At 41.8% G+C, this 18,244-nt stretch overlaps 19 non-coding genes across 19 annotated transcripts; 9 read left to right on the top strand and 10 right to left on the bottom strand.

The window, feature by feature from the left end:
* Window positions 1-4,623: 4,623 nt before the first annotated feature.
* Window positions 4,624-4,696, bottom strand: TRNAQ-UUG (transfer RNA glutamine (anticodon UUG)). The gene has a single exon. It is a non-coding gene; the product is annotated as a tRNA-Gln (tRNA).
* Window positions 4,697-7,836: 3,140 nt separating this feature from the next.
* TRNAR-UCG (transfer RNA arginine (anticodon UCG)) lies at window positions 7,837-7,909 on the bottom strand. Its single transcript has one exon. It is a non-coding gene; the product is annotated as a tRNA-Arg (tRNA).
* Window positions 7,910-8,181: 272 nt separating this feature from the next.
* TRNAL-CAA (transfer RNA leucine (anticodon CAA)) lies at window positions 8,182-8,291 on the top strand. The gene is made up of 2 exons: window positions 8,182-8,219; window positions 8,246-8,291. It is a non-coding gene; the product is annotated as a tRNA-Leu (tRNA).
* A 616-nt stretch (window positions 8,292-8,907) lies between these two features.
* TRNAR-UCG (transfer RNA arginine (anticodon UCG)) lies at window positions 8,908-8,980 on the bottom strand. Its single transcript has one exon. It is a non-coding gene; the product is annotated as a tRNA-Arg (tRNA).
* A 272-nt stretch (window positions 8,981-9,252) lies between these two features.
* Window positions 9,253-9,362, top strand: TRNAL-CAA (transfer RNA leucine (anticodon CAA)). The gene is made up of 2 exons: window positions 9,253-9,290; window positions 9,317-9,362. It is a non-coding gene; the product is annotated as a tRNA-Leu (tRNA).
* A 616-nt stretch (window positions 9,363-9,978) lies between these two features.
* On the bottom strand, window positions 9,979-10,051 carry TRNAR-UCG (transfer RNA arginine (anticodon UCG)). Its single transcript has one exon. It is a non-coding gene; the product is annotated as a tRNA-Arg (tRNA).
* Window positions 10,052-10,323: 272 nt separating this feature from the next.
* TRNAL-CAA (transfer RNA leucine (anticodon CAA)) lies at window positions 10,324-10,433 on the top strand. The gene is made up of 2 exons: window positions 10,324-10,361; window positions 10,388-10,433. It is a non-coding gene; the product is annotated as a tRNA-Leu (tRNA).
* Window positions 10,434-11,049: 616 nt separating this feature from the next.
* TRNAR-UCG (transfer RNA arginine (anticodon UCG)) lies at window positions 11,050-11,122 on the bottom strand. Its single transcript has one exon. It is a non-coding gene; the product is annotated as a tRNA-Arg (tRNA).
* A 272-nt stretch (window positions 11,123-11,394) lies between these two features.
* TRNAL-CAA (transfer RNA leucine (anticodon CAA)) lies at window positions 11,395-11,504 on the top strand. Its single transcript has 2 exons — window positions 11,395-11,432; window positions 11,459-11,504. It is a non-coding gene; the product is annotated as a tRNA-Leu (tRNA).
* Window positions 11,505-12,120: 616 nt separating this feature from the next.
* On the bottom strand, window positions 12,121-12,193 carry TRNAR-UCG (transfer RNA arginine (anticodon UCG)). The gene has a single exon. It is a non-coding gene; the product is annotated as a tRNA-Arg (tRNA).
* A 272-nt stretch (window positions 12,194-12,465) lies between these two features.
* On the top strand, window positions 12,466-12,575 carry TRNAL-CAA (transfer RNA leucine (anticodon CAA)). Its single transcript has 2 exons — window positions 12,466-12,503; window positions 12,530-12,575. It is a non-coding gene; the product is annotated as a tRNA-Leu (tRNA).
* A 616-nt stretch (window positions 12,576-13,191) lies between these two features.
* Window positions 13,192-13,264, bottom strand: TRNAR-UCG (transfer RNA arginine (anticodon UCG)). The gene has a single exon. It is a non-coding gene; the product is annotated as a tRNA-Arg (tRNA).
* A 272-nt stretch (window positions 13,265-13,536) lies between these two features.
* TRNAL-CAA (transfer RNA leucine (anticodon CAA)) lies at window positions 13,537-13,646 on the top strand. Its single transcript has 2 exons — window positions 13,537-13,574; window positions 13,601-13,646. It is a non-coding gene; the product is annotated as a tRNA-Leu (tRNA).
* Window positions 13,647-14,262: 616 nt separating this feature from the next.
* TRNAR-UCG (transfer RNA arginine (anticodon UCG)) lies at window positions 14,263-14,335 on the bottom strand. The gene has a single exon. It is a non-coding gene; the product is annotated as a tRNA-Arg (tRNA).
* A 272-nt stretch (window positions 14,336-14,607) lies between these two features.
* Window positions 14,608-14,717, top strand: TRNAL-UAA (transfer RNA leucine (anticodon UAA)). Its single transcript has 2 exons — window positions 14,608-14,645; window positions 14,672-14,717. It is a non-coding gene; the product is annotated as a tRNA-Leu (tRNA).
* Window positions 14,718-15,666: 949 nt separating this feature from the next.
* TRNAL-CAA (transfer RNA leucine (anticodon CAA)) lies at window positions 15,667-15,776 on the top strand. The gene is made up of 2 exons: window positions 15,667-15,704; window positions 15,731-15,776. It is a non-coding gene; the product is annotated as a tRNA-Leu (tRNA).
* Window positions 15,777-16,392: 616 nt separating this feature from the next.
* On the bottom strand, window positions 16,393-16,465 carry TRNAR-UCG (transfer RNA arginine (anticodon UCG)). Its single transcript has one exon. It is a non-coding gene; the product is annotated as a tRNA-Arg (tRNA).
* A 272-nt stretch (window positions 16,466-16,737) lies between these two features.
* On the top strand, window positions 16,738-16,847 carry TRNAL-CAA (transfer RNA leucine (anticodon CAA)). The gene is made up of 2 exons: window positions 16,738-16,775; window positions 16,802-16,847. It is a non-coding gene; the product is annotated as a tRNA-Leu (tRNA).
* Window positions 16,848-17,464: 617 nt separating this feature from the next.
* On the bottom strand, window positions 17,465-17,537 carry TRNAR-UCG (transfer RNA arginine (anticodon UCG)). Its single transcript has one exon. It is a non-coding gene; the product is annotated as a tRNA-Arg (tRNA).
* Window positions 17,538-18,244: the final 707 nt, after the last annotated feature.

Raw genomic sequence — 18,244 nt, 5'->3', positions numbered from 1 at the left:
GCTGTTTCAACCTGCTCTGCACATACTCAGTTGCTCTCCCATTTTAGGCATATTTAAGTTATGACACCAGCCATTTGATGATTTGATAGTTTGGTTGAGAACACAAGCAAATGGGACAGTTATCAATCCCGGGATTCCAGGCATGTAACTGTGTTTTGAAACCCTTAAATCAATTGGTTTACTTCCACTTTATGATTTACTTCTGTTTGGAGGCTCTGGGCTTCAGCAAATTGGAAGCCTCCAGCAAGAAGCACGTTGTTATGGCTAAAGCAAGAATTTACGAGTGAAGGTCACAGGAAGGAACTGGAAAGCAGCATAGAAAACGACCACGAAGGGACTCGAACCCTCAATCTTCTGATCCGAAGTCAGACGCCTTATCCATTAGGCCACGCAGTCTGCCACAAGGACATGATTCTGGTTTGTGGCGCCCGGATCAACCAAACACTCGAAGATCACCTGGGACATCTTCTACTTTTTTTGCTCAAGGAGATTTGGTAGAAAGGATCCGAAATGTATGACTTGGTGCAAGGTCATGCTTTAAGAAGTGCATTTGGAAAAGGGCCTAGGTTCAGAGTGTTCATACAGCTCCTTGACAATGGTAATAGATCAATAGAGTACCACGAGTAGATGATATTTCCAGAGGAAGCCATAGCACCTCAATATATCTTGTCAGGATGGCCGAGTGGTCTAAGGCGCCAGACTCAAGAGCTGTTTCTTCACACTGTGTGGGTGTTCTGGTCTCCAAATGGAGGCGTGGGTTCAAATCCCACTTCTGACAATCTGTTTACACATTTAGCTTGAACTACAATCACCACTCCCGCGGTGTTTTCATGCTACCATGTCACCGACAAAAAAACATGAAAAAAAATCCAAAAACTTTGCACATCCTACATAAAGATCAAATTCTTGAGGAAAATCTGCTAGACCATGCTGTTAAATCTGTCATTTAAAGTGACACTTTAGTCAGAAAAGTAAGTCCTGCTACATCTCTTCCGGTTGTCCCATTTTGCATATATACTCATGTAAAACATTAAAAAATATGCTTCTATACACTTTGAAATCCAGTAATACGCTGTTTCAACCTGCTCTGCACATACTCAGTTGCTCTCCCATTTTAGGCATATTTAAGTTATGACACCAGCCATTTGATGATTTGATAGTTTGGTTGAGAACACAAGCAAATGGGACAGTTATCAATCCCGGGATTCAAGGCATGTAACTGTGTTTTGAAACCCTTAAATCAATTGGTTTACTTCCACTTTATGATTTACTTCTGTTTGGAGGCTCTGGGCTTCAGCAAATTGGAAGCCTCCAGCAAGAAGCACGTTGTTATGGCTAAAGCAAGAATTTACGAGTGAAGGTCACAGGAAGGAACTGGAAAGCAGCATAGAAAACAACCACGAAAGGACTCGAACGCTCAATCTTCTGATCCGAAGCCTTACGCCTTATCCATTAGGCCACGCGGTCTGCCACAAGGACATGATTCTGGTTTGTGGCGCCCGGATCAACCAAACACTCGAAGATCACCTGGGACATCTTCTACTTTTTTTGCTCAAGGAGATTTGGTAGAAAGGATCTGAAATGTATGACTTGGTGCAAGGTCATGCTTTAAGAAGTGCATTTGCAAAAGGGCCTAGGTTCAGAGTGTTCATACAGCTCCTTGACAATGGTAATAGATCAATAGAGTACCACGAGTAGATGATATTTCCAGAGGAAGCCATAGCACCTCAATATATCTTGTCAGGATGGCCGAGTGGTCTAAGGCGCCAGACTCAAGAGCTGTTTCTTCACATTGTGTGGGTGTTCTGGTCTCCAAATGGAGGCGTGGGTTCAAATCCCACTTCTGACAATCTGTTTACACATTTAGCTTGAACTACAATCACCACTCCCGCTGTGTTTTCATGCTACCATGTCCGACAAAAAAACATGAAAAAAAATCCAAAAACTTTGCACATCCTACATAAAGATCAAATTCTTGAGGAAAATCTGCTAGACCATGCTGTTAAATCTGTCATTTAAAGTGACACTTTAGTCAGAAAAGTAAGTCCTGCTACATCTCTTCCGGTTGTCCCATTTTGCATATATACTCATGTAAAACATTAAAAAATATGGTTCTATACACTTTGAAATCCAGTAATACGCTGTTTCAACCTGCTCTGCACATACTCAGTTGCTCTCCCATTTTAGGCATATTTAAGTTATGACACCAGCCATTTGATGATTTGATAGTTTGGTTGAGAACACAAGCAAATGGGACAGTTATCAATCCCGGGATTCCAGGCATGTAACTGTGTTTTGAAACCCTTAAATCAATTGGTTTACTTCCACTTTATGATTTACTTCTGTTTGGAGGCTCTGGGCTTCAGCAAATTGGAAGCCTCCAGCAAATTGGAAGCCTCCAGCAAGAAGCACGTTGTTATGGCTAAAGCAAGAATTTACGAGTGAAGGTCACAGGAAGGAACTGGAAAGCAGCATAGAAAACAACCACGAAGGGACTCGAACCCTCAATCTTCTGATCCGAAGTCAGACGCCTTATCCATTAGGCCACGCGGTCTGCCACAAGGACATGATTCTGGTTTGTGGCGCCCGGATCAACCAAACACTCGAAGATCACCTGGGACATCTTCTACTTTTTTTGCTCAAGGAGATTTGGTAGAAAGGATCTGAAATGTATGACTTGGTGCAAGGTCATGCTTTAAGAAGTGCATTTGCAAAAGGGCCTAGGTTCAGAGTGTTCATACAGCTCCTTGACAATGGTAATAGATCAATAGAGTACCACGAGTAGATGATATTTCCAGAGGAAGCCATAGCACCTCAATATATCTTGTCAGGATGGCCGAGTGGTCTAAGGCGCCAGACTCAAGAGCTGTTTCTTCACATTGTGTGGGTGTTCTGGTCTCCAAATGGAGGCGTGGGTTCAAATCCCACTTCTGACAATCTCTTTACACATTTAGCTTGAACTACAATCACCACTCCCGCTGTGTTTTCATGCTACCATGTCACCGACAAAAAAACATGAAAAAAAATCCAAAAACTTTGCACATCCTACATAAAGATCAAATTCTTGAGGAAAATCTGCTAGACCATGCTGTTAAATCTGTCATTTAAAGTGCAACTTTAGTCAGAAAAGTAAGTCCTGCTACATCTCTTCCGGTTGTCCCATTTTGCATATATACTCATGTAAAACATTAAAAAATATGCTTCTATACACTTTGAAATCCAGTAATACGCTGTTTCAACCTGCTCTGCACATACTCAGTTGCTCTCCCATTTTAGGCATATTTAAGTTATGACACCAGCCATTTGATGATTTGATAGTTTGGTTGAGAACACAAGCAAATGGGACAGTTATCAATCCCGGGATTCCAGGCATGTAACTGTGTTTTGAAACCCTTAAATCAATTGGTTTACTTCCACTTTATGATTTACTTCTGTTTGGAGGCTCTGGGCTTCAGCAAATTGGAAGCCTCCAGCAAGAAGCACGTTGTTATGGCTAAAGCAAGAATTTACGAGTGAAGGTCACAGGAAGGAACTGGAAAGCAGCATAGAAAACAACCACGAAAGGGCTCGAACGCTCAATCTTCTGATCCGAAGCCTTACGCCTTATCCATTAGGCCACGCGGTCTGCCACAAGGACATGATTCTGGTTTGTGGCGCCCGGATCAACCAAACACTCGAAGATCACCTGGGACATCTTCTACTTTTTTTGCTCAAGGAGATTTGGTAGAAAGGATCTGAAATGTATGACTTGGTGCAAGGTCATGCTTTAAGAAGTGCATTTGCAAAAGGGCCTAGGTTCAGAATGTTCATACAGCTCCTTGACAATGGTAATAGATCAATAGAGTACCACGAGTAGATGATATTTCCAGAGGAAGCCATAGCACCTCAATATATCTTGTCAGGATGGCCGAGTGGACTAAGGCGCCAGACTCAAGAGCTGTTTCTTCACATTGTGTGGGTGTTCTGGTCTCCAAATGGAGGCGTGGGTTCAAATCCCACTTCTGACAATCTGTTTACACATTTAGCTTGAACTACAATCACCACTCCCGCTGTGTTTTCATGCTACCATGTCACCGACAAAAAAACATGAAAAAAAATCCAAAAACTTTGCACATCCTACATAAAGATCAAATTCTTGAGGAAAATCTGCTAGACCATGCTGTTAAATCTGTCATTTAAAGTGCAACTTTAGTCAGAAAAGTAAGTCCTGCTACATCTCTTCCGGTTGTCCCATTTTGCATATATACTCATGTAAAACATTAAAAAATATGCTTCTATACACTTTGAAATCCAGTAATACGCTGTTTCAACCTGCTCTGCACATACTCAGTTGCTCTCCCATTTTAGGCATATTTAAGTTATGACACCAGCCATTTGATGATTTGATAGTTTGGTTGAGAACACAAGCAAATGGGACAGTTATCAATCCCGGGATTCAAGGCATGTAACTGTGTTTTGAAACCCTTAAATCAATTGGTTTACTTCCACTTTATGATTTACTTCTGTTTGGAGGCTCTGGGCTTCAGCAAATTGGAAGCCTCCAGCAAGAAGCACGTTGTTATGGCTAAAGCAAGAATTTACGAGTGAAGGTCACAGGAAGGAACTGGAAAGCAGCATAGAAAACGACCACGAAGGGACTCGAACCCTCAATCTTCAGATCCAAAGTCAGACGCCTTATCCATTAGGCCACGCGGTCTGCCACAAGGACATGATTCTGGTTTGTGGCGCCCGGATCAACCAAACAGTCGAAGATCACCTGGGACATCTTCTACTTTTTTTGCTCAAGGAGATTTGGTAGAAAGGATCTGAAATGTATGACTTGGTGCAAGGTCATGCTTTAAGAAGTGCATTTGCAAAAGGGCCTAGGTTCAGAGTGTTCATACAGCTCCTTGACAATGGTAATAGATCAATAGAGTACCACGAGTAGATGATATTTCCAGAGGAAGCCATAGCACCTCAATATATCTTGTCAGGATGGCCGAGTGGTCTAAGGCGCCAGACTCAAGAGCTGTTTCTTCACATTGTGTGGGTGTTCTGGTCTCCAAATGGAGGCGTGGGTTCAAATCCCACTTCTGACAATCTGTTTACACATTTAGCTTGAACTACAATCACCACTCCCGCTGTGTTTTCATGCTACCATGTCACCGACAAAAAAACATGAAAAAAAATCCAAAAACTTTGCACATCCTAAATAAAGATCAAATTCTTGAGGAAAATCTGCTAGACCATGCTGTTAAATCTGTCATTTAAAGTGCAACTTTAGTCAGAAAAGTAAGTCCTGCTACATCTCTTCCGGTTGTCCCATTTTGCATATATACTCATGTAAAACATTAAAAAATATGCTTCTATACACTTTGAAATCCAGTAATACGCTGTTTCAACCTGCTCTGCACATACTCAGTTGCTCTCCCATTTTAGGCATATTTAAGTTATGACACCAGCCATTTGATGATTTGATAGTTTGGTTGAGAACACAAGCAAATGGGACAGTTATCAATCCCGGGATTCCAGGCATGTAACTGTGTTTTGAAACCCTTAAATCAATTGGTTTACTTCCACTTTATGATTTACTTCTGTTTGGAGGCTCTGGGCTTCAGCAAATTGGAAGCCTCCAGCAAGAAGCACGTTGTTATGGCTAAAGCAAGAATTTACGAGTGAAGGTCACAGGAAGGAACTGGAAAGCAGCATAGAAAACAACCACGAAAGGACTCGAACGCTCAATCTTCTGATCCGAAGCCTTACGCCTTATCCATTAGGCCACGCGGTCTGCCACAAGGACATGATTCTGGTTTGTGGCGCCCGGATCAACCAAACAGTCGAAGATCACCTGGGACATCTTCTACTTTTTTTGCTCAAGGAGATTTGGTAGAAAGGATCTGAAATGTATGACTTGGTGCAAGGTCATGCTTTAAGAAGTGCATTTGCAAAAGGGCCTAGGTTCAGAGTGTTCATACAGCTCCTTGACAATGGTAATAGATCAATAGAGTACCACGAGTAGATGATATTTCCAGAGGAAGCCATAGCACCTCAATATATCTTGTCAGGATGGCCGAGTGGTCTAAGGCGCCAGACTCAAGAGCTGTTTCTTCACATTGTGTGGGTGTTCTGGTCTCCAAATGGAGGCGTGGGTTCAAATCCCACTTCTGACAATCTGTTTACACATTTAGCTTGAACTACAATCACCACTCCCGCTGTGTTTTCATGTTACCATGTCACCGACAAAAAAACATGAAAAAAAATCCAAAAACTTTGCACATCCTACATAAAGATCAAATTCTTGAGGAAAATCTGCTAGACCATGCTGTTAAATCTGTCATTTAAAGTGACACTTTAGTCAGAAAAGTAAGTCCTGCTACATCTCTTCCGGTTGTCCCATTTTGCATATATACTCATGTAAAACATTTAAAAATATGGTTCTATACACTTTGAAATCCAGTAATACGCTGTTTCAACCTGCTCTGCACATACTCAGTTGCTCTCCCATTTTAGGCATATTTAAGTTATGACACCAGCCATTTGATGATTTGATAGTTTGGTTGAGAACACAAGGAAATGGGACAGTTATCAATCCCGGGATTCAAGGCATGTAACTGTGTTTTGAAACCCTTAAATCAATTGGTTTACTTCCACTTTATGATTTACTTCTGTTTGGAGGCTCTGGGCTTCAGCAAATTGGAAGCCTCCAGCAAGAAGCACGTTGTTATGGCTAAAGCAAGAATTTACGAGTGAAGGTCACAGGAAGGAACTGGAAAGCAGCATAGAAAACGACCACGAAGGGACTCGAACCCTCAATCTTCTGATCCGAAGTCAGACGCCTTATCCATTAGGCCACGCAGTCTGCCACAAGGACATGATTCTGGTTTGTGGCGCCCGGATCAACCAAACAGTCGAAGATCACCTGGGACATCTTCTACTTTTTTTGCTCAAGGAGATTTGGTAGAAAGGATCTGAAATGTATGACTTGGTGCAAGGTCATGCTTTAAGAAGTGCATTTGCAAAAGGGCCTAGGTTCAGAGTGTTCATACAGCTCCTTGACAATGGTAATAGATCAATAGAGTACCACGAGTAGATGATATTTCTAGAGGAAGCCATAGCACCTCAATATATCTTGTCAGGATGGCCGAGTGGTCTAAGGCGCCAGACTCAAGAGCTGTTTCTTCACATTGTGTGGGTGTTCTGGTCTCCAAATGGAGGCGTGGGTTCAAATCCCACTTCTGACAATCTCTTTACACATTTAGCTTGAACTACAATCACCACTCCCGCTGTGTTTTCATGCTACCATGTCACCGACAAAAAAACATGAAAAAAAATCCAAAAACTTTGCACATCCTACATAAAGATCAAATTCTTGAGGAAAATCTGCTAGACCATGCTGTTAAATCTGTCATTTAAAGTGACACTTTAGTCAGAAAAGTAAGTCCTGCTACATCTCTTCCGGTTGTCCCATTTTGCATATATACTCATGTAAAACATTTAAAAATATGGTTCTATACACTTTGAAATCCAGTAATACGCTGTTTCAACCTGCTCTGCACATACTCAGTTGCTCTCCCATTTTAGGCATATTTAAGTTATGACACCAGCCATTTGATGATTTGATAGTTTGGTTGAGAACACAAGCAAATGGGACAGTTATCAATCCCGGGATTCAAGGCATGTAACTGTGTTTTGAAACCCTTAAATCAATTGGTTTACTTCCACTTTATGATTTACTTCTGTTTGGAGGCTCTGGGCTTCAGCAAATTGGAAGCCTCCAGCAAGAAGCACGTTGTTATGGCTAAAGCAAGAATTTACGAGTGAAGGTCACAGGAAGGAACTGGAAAGCAGCATAGAAAACGACCACGAAGGGACTCGAACCCTCAATCTTCTGATCCGAAGTCAGACGCCTTATCCATTAGGCCACGCGGTCTGCCACAAGGACATGATTCTGGTTTGTGGCGCCCGGATCAACCAAACACTCGAAGATCACCTGGGACATCTTCTACATTTTTTGCTCAAGGAGATTTGGTAGAAAGGATCTGAAATGTATGACTTGGTGCAAGGTCATGCTTTAAGAAGTGCATTTGCAAAAGGGCCTAGGTTCAGAGTGTTCATACAGCTCCTTGACAATGGTAATAGATCAATAGAGTACCACGAGTAGATGATATTTCCAGAGGAAGCCATAGCACCTCAATATATCTTGTCAGGATGGCCGAGTGGTCTAAGGCGCCAGACTCAAGAGCTGTTTCTTCACATTGTGTGGGTGTTCTGGTCTCCAAATGGAGGCGTGGGTTCAAATCCCACTTCTGACAATCTGTTTACACATTTAGCTTGAACTACAATCACCACTCCCGCTGTGTTTTCATGCTACCATGTCACCGACAAAAAAACATGAAAAAAAATCCAAAAACTTTGCACATCCTACATAAAGATCAAATTCTTGAGGAAAATCTGCTAGACCATGCTGTTAAATCTGTCATTTAAAGTGCAACTTTAGTCAGAAAAGTAAGTCCTGCTACATCTCTTCCGGTTGTCCCATTTTGCATATATACTCATGTAAAACATTTAAAAATATGGTTCTATACACTTTGAAATCCAGTAATACGCTGTTTCAACCTGCTCTGCACATACTCAGTTGCTCTCCCATTTTAGGCATATTTAAGTTATGACACCAGCCATTTGATGATTTGATAGTTTGGTTGAGAACACAAGCAAATGGGACAGTTATCAATCCCGGGATTCCAGGCATGTAACTGTGTTTTGAAACCCTTAAATCAATTGGTTTACTTCCACTTTATGATTTACTTCTGTTTGGAGGCTCTGGGCTTCAGCAAATTGGAAGCCTCCAGCAAGAAGCACGTTGTTATGGCTAAAGCAAGAATTTACGAGTGAAGGTCACAGGAAGGAACTGGAAAGCAGCATAGAAAACGACCACGAAGGGACTCGAACCCTCAATCTTCTGATCCGAAGTCAGACGCCTTATCCATTAGGCCACGCGGTCTGCCACAAGGACATGATTCTGGATTGTGGCGCCCGGATCAACCAAACACTCGAAGATCACCTGGGACATCTTCTACTTTTTTTGCTCAAGGAGATTTGGTAGAAAGGATCTGAAATGTATGACTTGGTGCAAGGTCATGCTTTAAGAAGTGCATTTGCAAAAGGGCCTAGGTTCAGAGTGTTCATACAGCTCCTTGACAATGGTAATAGATCAATAGAGTACCACGAGTAGATGATATTTCCAGAGGAAGCCATAGCACCTAAATATATCTTGTCAGGATGGCCGAGTGGTCTAAGGCGCCAGACTCAAGAGCTGTTTCTTCACATTGTGTGGGTGTTCTGGTCTCCAAATGGAGGCGTGGGTTCAAATCCCACTTCTGACAATCTGTTTACACATTTAACTTGAACTACAATCACCACTCCCGCTGTGTTTTCATGCTACCATGTCACCGACAAAAAAACATGAAAAAAAATCCAAAAACTTTGCACATCCTACATAAAGATCAAATTCTTGAGGAAAATCTGCTAGACCATGCTGTTAAATCTGTCATTTAAAGTGCAACTTTAGTCAGAAAAGTAAGTCCTGCTACATCTCTTCCGGTTGTCCCATTTTGCATATATACTCATGTAAAACATTAAAAAATATGCTTCTATACACTTTGAAATCCAGTAATACGCTGTTTCAACCTGCTCTGCACATACTCAGTTGCTCTCCCATTTTAGGCATATTTAAGTTATGACACCAGCCATTTGATGATTTGATAGTTTGGTTGAGAACACAAGCAAATGGGACAGTTATCAATCCCGGGATTCAAGGCATGTAACTGTGTTTTGAAACCCTTAAATCAATTGGTTTACTTCCACTTTATGATTTACTTCTGTTTGGAGGCTCTGGGCTTCAGCAAATTGGAAGCCTCCAGCAAGAAGCACGTTGTTATGGCTAAAGCAAGAATTTACGAGTGAAGGTCACAGGAAGGAACTGGAAAGCAGCATAGAAAACGACCACGAAGGGACTCGAACCCTCAATCTTCTGATCCGAAGTCAGACGCCTTATCCATTAGGCCACGCGGTCTGCCACAAGGACATGATTCTGGTTTGTGGCGCCCGGATCAACCAAACACTCGAAGATCACCTGGGACATCTTCTACATTTTTTGCTCAAGGAGATTTGGTAGAAAGGATCTGAAATGTATGACTTGGTGCAAGGTCATGCTTTAAGAAGTGCATTTGCAAAAGGGCCTAGGTTCAGAGTGTTCATACAGCTCCTTGACAATGGTAATAGATCAATAGAGTACCACGAGTAGATGATATTTCCAGAGGAAGCCATAGCACCTCAATATATCTTGTCAGGATGGCCGAGTGGTCTAAGGCGCCAGACTCAAGAGCTGTTTCTTCACATTGTGTGGGTGTTCTGGTCTCCAAATGGAGGCGTGGGTTCAAATCCCACTTCTGACAATCTCTTTACACATTTAGCTTGAACTACAATCACCACTCCCGCTGTGTTTTCATGCTACCATGTCACCGACAAAAAAACATGAAAAAAAATCCAAAAACTTTGCACATCCTAAATAAAGATCAAATTCTTGAGGAAAATCTGCTAGACCATGCTGTTAAATCTGTCATTTAAAGTGACACTTTAGTCAGAAAAGTAAGTCCTGCTACATCTCTTCCGGTTGTCCCATTTTGCATATATACTCATGTAAAACATTAAAAAATATGCTTCTATACACTTTGAAATCCAGTAATACGCTGTTTCAACCTGCTCTGCACATACTCAGTTGCTCTCCCATTTTAGGCATATTTAAGTTATGACACCAGCCATTTGATGATTTGATAGTTTGGTTGAGAACACAAGCAAATGGGACAGTTATCAATCCCGGGATTCAAGGCATGTAACTGTGTTTTGAAACCCTTAAATCAATTGGTTTACTTCCACTTTATGATTTACTTCTGTTTGGAGGCTCTGGGCTTCAGCAAATTGGAAGCCTCCAGCAAGAAGCACGTTGTTATGGCTAAAGCAAGAATTTACGAGTGAAGGTCACAGGAAGGAACTGGAAAGCAGCATAGAAAACGACCACGAAGGGACTCGAACCCTCAATCTTCTGATCCGAAGTCAGACGCCTTATCCATTAGGCCACGCGGTCTGCCACAAGGACATGATTCTGGTTTGTGGCGCCCGGATCAACCAAACACTCGAAGATCACCTGGGACATCTTCTACTTTTTTTGCTCAAGGAGATTTGGTAGAAAGGATCTGAAATGTATGACTTGGTGCAAGGTCATGCTTTAAGAAGTGCATTTGCAAAAGGGCCTAGGTTCAGAGTGTTCATACAGCTCCTTGACAATAGTAATAGATCAATAGAGTACCACGAGTAGATGATATTTCCAGAGGAAGCCATAGCACCTCAATATATCTTGTCAGGATGGCCGAGTGGTCTAAGGCGCCAGACTCAAGAGCTGTTTCTTCACATTGTGTGGGTGTTCTGGTCTCCAAATGGAGGCGTGGGTTCAAATCCCACTTCTGACAATCTGTTTACACATTTAGCTTGAACTACAATCACCACTCCCGCTGTGTTTTCATGCTACCATGTCACCGACAAAAAAACATGAAAAAAAATCCAAAAACTTTGCACATCCTACATAAAGATCAAATTCTTGAGGAAAATCTGCTAGACCATGCTGTTAAATCTGTCATTTAAAGTGACACTTTAGTCAGAAAAGTAAGTCCTGCTACATCTCTTCCGGTTGTCCCATTTTGCATATATACTCATGTAAAACATTTAAAAATATGGTTCTATACACTTTGAAATCCAGTAATACGCTGTTTCAACCTGCTCTGCACATACTCAGTTGCTCTCCCATTTTAGGCATATTTAAGTTATGACACCAGCCATTTGATGATTTGATAGTTTGGTTGAGAACACAAGCAAATGGGACAGTTATCAATCCCGGGATTCCAGGCATGTAACTGTGTTTTGAAACCCTTAAATCAATTGGTTTACTTCCACTTTATGATTTACTTCTGTTTGGAGGCTCTGGGCTTCAGCAAATTGGAAGCCTCCAGCAAGAAGCACGTTGTTATGGCTAAAGCAAGAATTTACGAGTGAAGGTCACAGGAAGGAACTGGAAAGCAGCATAGAAAACGACCACGAAGGGACTCGAACCCTCAATCTTCTGATCCGAAGTCAGACGCCTTATCCATTAGGCCACGCGGTCTGCCACAAGGACATGATTCTGGATTGTGGCGCCCGGATCAACCAAACACTCGAAGATCACCTGGGACATCTTCTACTTTTTTTGCTCAAGGAGATTTGGTAGAAAGGATCTGAAATGTATGACTTGGTGCAAGGTCATGCTTTAAGAAGTGCATTTGCAAAAGGGCCTAGGTTCAGAGTGTTCATACAGCTCCTTGACAATGGTAATAGATCAATAGAGTACCACGAGTAGATGATATTTCCAGAGGAAGCCATAGCACCTAAATATATCTTGTCAGGATGGCCGAGTGGTCTAAGGCGCCAGACTCAAGAGCTGTTTCTTCACATTGTGTGGGTGTTCTGGTCTCCAAATGGAGGCGTGGGTTCAAATCCCACTTCTGACAATCTGTTTACACATTTAACTTGAACTACAATCACCACTCCCGCTGTGTTTTCATGCTACCATGTCACCGACAAAAAAACATGAAAAAAAATCCAAAAACTTTGCACATCCTACATAAAGATCAAATTCTTGAGGAAAATCTGCTAGACCATGCTGTTAAATCTGTCATTTAAAGTGCAACTTTAGTCAGAAAAGTAAGTCCTGCTACATCTCTTCCGGTTGTCCCATTTTGCATATATACTCATGTAAAACATTAAAAAATATGCTTCTATACACTTTGAAATCCAGTAATACGCTGTTTCAACCTGCTCTGCACATACTCAGTTGCTCTCCCATTTTAGGCATATTTAAGTTATGACACCAGCCATTTGATGATTTGATAGTTTGGTTGAGAACACAAGCAAATGGGACAGTTATCAATCCCGGGATTCAAGGCATGTAACTGTGTTTTGAAACCCTTAAATCAATTGGTTTACTTCCACTTTATGATTTACTTCTGTTTGGAGGCTCTGGGCTTCAGCAAATTGGAAGCCTCCAGCAAGAAGCACGTTGTTATGGCTAAAGCAAGAATTTACGAGTGAAGGTCACAGGAAGGAACTGGAAAGCAGCATAGAAAACGACCACGAAGGGACTCGAACCCTCAATCTTCTGATCCGAAGTCAGACGCCTTATCCATTAGGCCACGCGGTCTGCCACAAGGACATGATTCTGGTTTGTGGCGCCCGGATCAACCAAACACTCGAAGATCACCTGGGACATCTTCTACATTTTTTGCTCAAGGAGATTTGGTAGAAAGGATCTGAAATGTATGACTTGGTGCAAGGTCATGCTTTAAGAAGTGCATTTGCAAAAGGGCCTAGGTTCAGAGTGTTCATACAGCTCCTTGACAATGGTAATAGATCAATAGAGTACCACGAGTAGATGATATTTCCAGAGGAAGCCATAGCACCTCAATATATCTTGTCAGGATGGCCGAGTGGTCTAAGGCGCCAGACTCAAGAGCTGTTTCTTCACATTGTGTGGGTGTTCTGGTCTCCAAATGGAGGCGTGGGTTCAAATCCCACTTCTGACAATCTCTTTACACATTTAGCTTGAACTACAATCACCACTCCCGCTGTGTTTTCATGCTACCATGTCACCGACAAAAAAACATGAAAAAAAATCCAAAAACTTTGCACATCCTAAATAAAGATCAAATTCTTGAGGAAAATCTGCTAGACCATGCTGTTAAATCTGTCATTTAAAGTGACACTTTAGTCAGAAAAGTAAGTCCTGCTACATCTCTTCCGGTTGTCCCATTTTGCATATATACTCATGTAAAACATTAAAAAATATGCTTCTATACACTTTGAAATCCAGTAATACGCTGTTTCAACCTGCTCTGCACATACTCAGTTGCTCTCCCATTTTAGGCATATTTAAGTTATGACACCAGCCATTTGATGATTTGATAGTTTGGTTGAGAACACAAGCAAATGGGACAGTTATCAATCCCGGGATTCAAGGCATGTAACTGTGTTTTGAAACCCTTAAATCAATTGGTTTACTTCCACTTTATGATTTACTTCTGTTTGGAGGCTCTGGGCTTCAGCAAATTGGAAGCCTCCAGCAAGAAGCACGTTGTTATGGCTAAAGCAAGAATTTACGAGTGAAGGTCACAGGAAGGAACTGGAAAGCAGCATAGAAAACGACCACGAAGGGACTCGAACCCTCAATCTTCTGATCCGAAGTCAGACGCCTTATCCATTAGGCCACGCGGTCTGCCACAAGGACATGATTCTGGTTTGTGGCGCCCGGATCAACCAAACACTCGAAGATCACCTGGGACATCTTCTACTTTTTTTGCTCAAGGAGATTTGGTAGAAAGGATCTGAAATGTATGACTTGGTGCAAGGTCATGCTTTAAGAAGTGCATTTGCAAAAGGGCCTAGGTTCAGAGTGTTCATACAGCTCCTTGACAATGGTAATAGATCAATAGAGTACCACGAGTAGATGATATTTCCAGAGGAAGCCATAGCACCTCAATATATCTTGTCAGGATGGCCGAGTGGTCTAAGGCGCCAGATTTAAGAGCTGTTTCTTCACATTGTGTGGGTGTTCTGGTCTCCAAATGGAAGCGTGGGTTCAAATCCCACTTCTGACAATCTGTTTACACATTTAGCTTGAACTACAATCACCACTCCCGCTGTGTTTTCATGCTACCATGTCACCGACAAAAAAATCCAAAAACTTTGCACATCCTACATAAAGATCAAATTCTTGAGGAAAATCTGCTAGACCATGCTGTTAAATCTGTCATTTAAAGTGACACTTTAGTCAGAAAAGTAAGTCCTGCTACATCTCTTCCGGTTGTCCCATTTTGCATATATACTCATGTAAAACATTAAAAAATATGCTTCTATACACTTTGAAATCCAGTAATACGCTGTTTCAACCTGCTCTGCACATACTCAGTTGCTCTCCCATTTTAGGCATATTTAAGTTATGACACCAGCCATTTGATGATTTGATAGTTTGGTTGAGAACACAAGCAAATGGGACAGTTATCAATCCCGGGATTTCAGGCATGTAACTGTGTTTTGAAACCCTTAAATCAATTGGTTTACTTCCACTTTATGATTTACTTCTGTTTGGAGGCTCTGGGCTTCAGCAAATTGGAAGCCTCCAGCAAGAAGCACGTTGTTATGGCTAAAGCAAGAATTTACGAGTGAAGGTCACAGGAAGGAACTGGAAAGCAGCATAGAAAACAACCACGAAAGGACTCGAACGCTCAATCTTCTGATCCGAAGCCTTACGCCTTATCCATTAGGCCACGCGGTCTGCCACAAGGACATGATTCTGGTTTGTGGCGCCCGGATCAACCAAACAGTCGAAGATCACCTGGGACATCTTCTACTTTTTTTGCTCAAGGAGATTTGGTAGAAAGGATCTGAAATGTATGACTTGGTGCAAGGTCATGCTTTAAGAAGTGCATTTGCAAAAGGGCCTAGGTTCAGAGTGTTCATACAGCTCCTTGACAATAGTAATAGATCAATAGAGTACCACGAGTAGATGATATTTCCAGAGGAAGCCATAGCACCTCAATATATCTTGTCAGGATGGCCGAGTGGTCTAAGGCGCCAGACTCAAGAGCTGTTTCTTCACATTGTGTGGGTGTTCTGGTCTCCAAATGGAGGCGTGGGTTCAAATCCCACTTCTGACAATCTGTTTACACATTTAGCTTGAACTACAATCACCACTCCCGCTGTGTTTTCATGCTACCATGTCACCGACAAAAAAACATGAAAAAAAATCCAAAAACTTTGCACATCCTACATAAAGATCAAATTCTTGAGGAAAATCTGCTAGACCATGCTGTTAAATCTGTCATTTAAAGTGACACTTTAGTCAGAAAAGTAAGTCCTGCTACATCTCTTCCGGTTGTCCCATTTTGCATATATACTCATGTAAAACATTTAAAAATATGGTTCTATACACTTTGAAATCCAGTAATACGCTGTTTCAACCTGCTCTGCACATACTCAGTTGCTCTCCCATTTTAGGCATATTTAAGTTATGACACCAGCCATTTGATGATTTGATAGTTTGGTTGAGAACACAAGCAAATGGGACAGTTATCAATCCCGGGATTCCAGGCATGTAACTGTGTTTTGAAACCCTTAAATCAATTGGTTTACTTCCACTTTATGATTTACTTCTGTTTGGAGGCTCTGGGCTTCAGCAAATTGGAAGCCTCCAGCAAGAAGCACGTTGTTATGGCTAAAGCAAGAATTTACGAGTGAAGGTCACAGGAAGGAACTGGAAAGCAGCATAGAAAACGACCACGAAGGGACTCGAACCCTCAATCTTCTGATCCGAAGTCAGACGCCTTATCCATTAGGCCACGCGGTCTGCCACAAGGACATGATTCTGGATTGTGGCGCCCGGATCAACCAAACACTCGAAGATCACCTGGGACATCTTCTACTTTTTTTGCTCAAGGAGATTTGGTAGAAAGGATCTGAAATGTATGACTTGGTGCAAGGTCATGCTTTAAGAAGTGCATTTGCAAAAGGGCCTAGGTTCAGAGTGTTCATACAGCTCCTTGACAATGGTAATAGATCAATAGAGTACCACGAGTAGATGATATTTCCAGAGGAAGCCATAGCACCTAAATATATCTTGTCAGGATGGCCGAGTGGTCTAAGGCGCCAGACTCAAGAGCTGTTTCTTCACATTGTGTGGGTGTTCTGGTCTCCAAATGGAGGCGTGGGTTCAAATCCCACTTCTGACAATCTGTTTACACATTTAACTTGAACTACAATCACCACTCCCGCTGTGTTTTCATGCTACCATGTCACCGACAAAAAAAACATGAAAAAAAATCCAAAAACTTTGCACATCCTACATAAAGATCAAATTCTTGAGGAAAATCTGCTAGACCATGCTGTTAAATCTGTCATTTAAAGTGCAACTTTAGTCAGAAAAGTAAGTCCTGCTACATCTCTTCCGGTTGTCCCATTTTGCATATATACTCATGTAAAACATTAAAAAATATGCTTCTATACACTTTGAAATCCAGTAATACGCTGTTTCAACCTGCTCTGCACATACTCAGTTGCTCTCCCATTTTAGGCATATTTAAGTTATGACACCAGCCATTTGATGATTTGATAGTTTGGTTGAGAACACAAGCAAATGGGACAGTTATCAATCCCGGGATTCAAGGCATGTAACTGTGTTTTGAAACCCTTAAATCAATTGGTTTACTTCCACTTTATGATTTACTTCTGTTTGGAGGCTCTGGGCTTCAGCAAATTGGAAGCCTCCAGCAAGAAGCACGTTGTTATGGCTAAAGCAAGAATTTACGAGTGAAGGTCACAGGAAGGAACTGGAAAGCAGCATAGAAAACGACCACGAAGGGACTCGAACCCTCAATCTTCTGATCCGAAGTCAGACGCCTTATCCATTAGGCCACGCGGTCTGCCACAAGGACATGATTCTGGTTTGTGGCGCCCGGATCAACCAAACACTCGAAGATCACCTGGGACATCTTCTACATTTTTTGCTCAAGGAGATTTGGTAGAAAGGATCTGAAATGTATGACTTGGTGCAAGGTCATGCTTTAAGAAGTGCATTTGCAAAAGGGCCTAGGTTCAGAGTGTTCATACAGCTCCTTGACAATGGTAATAGATCAATAGAGTACCACGAGTAGATGATATTTCCAGAGGAAGCCATAGCACCTCAATATATCTTGTCAGGATGGCCGAGTGGTCTAAGGCGCCAGACTCAAGAGCTGTTTCTTCACATTGTGTGGGTGTTCTGGTCTCCAAATGGAGGCGTGGCTTCAAATCCCACTTCTGACAATCTGTTTACACATTTAGCTTGAACTACAATCACCACTCTCGCTGTGTTTTCATGCTACCATGTCACCGACAAAAAAACATGAAAAAAAATCCAAAAACTTTGCACATCCTACATAAAGATCAAATTCTTGAGGAAAATCTGCTAGACCATGCTGTTAAATCTGTCATTTAAAGTGACACTTTAGTCAGAAAAGTAAGTCCTGCTACATCTCTTCCGGTTGTCCCATTTTGCATATATACTCATGTAAAACATTTAAAAATATGGTTCTATACACTTTGAAATCCAATAATACGCTGTTTCAACCTGCTCTGCACATACTCAGTT

This window comes from Lithobates pipiens, unplaced genomic scaffold (genome assembly GCF_037356315.1).
Source record: "Lithobates pipiens isolate NorthernLeopardFrog02 unplaced genomic scaffold, aLitPip1_a1.2 Scaffold_1, whole genome shotgun sequence".
NCBI classification, from domain to species: Eukaryota; Metazoa; Chordata; class Amphibia; order Anura; family Ranidae; genus Lithobates; species Lithobates pipiens.
Note: the sequence above shows the minus strand (reverse complement) of the source record. Positions and strands in the feature narration are given on the sequence as shown.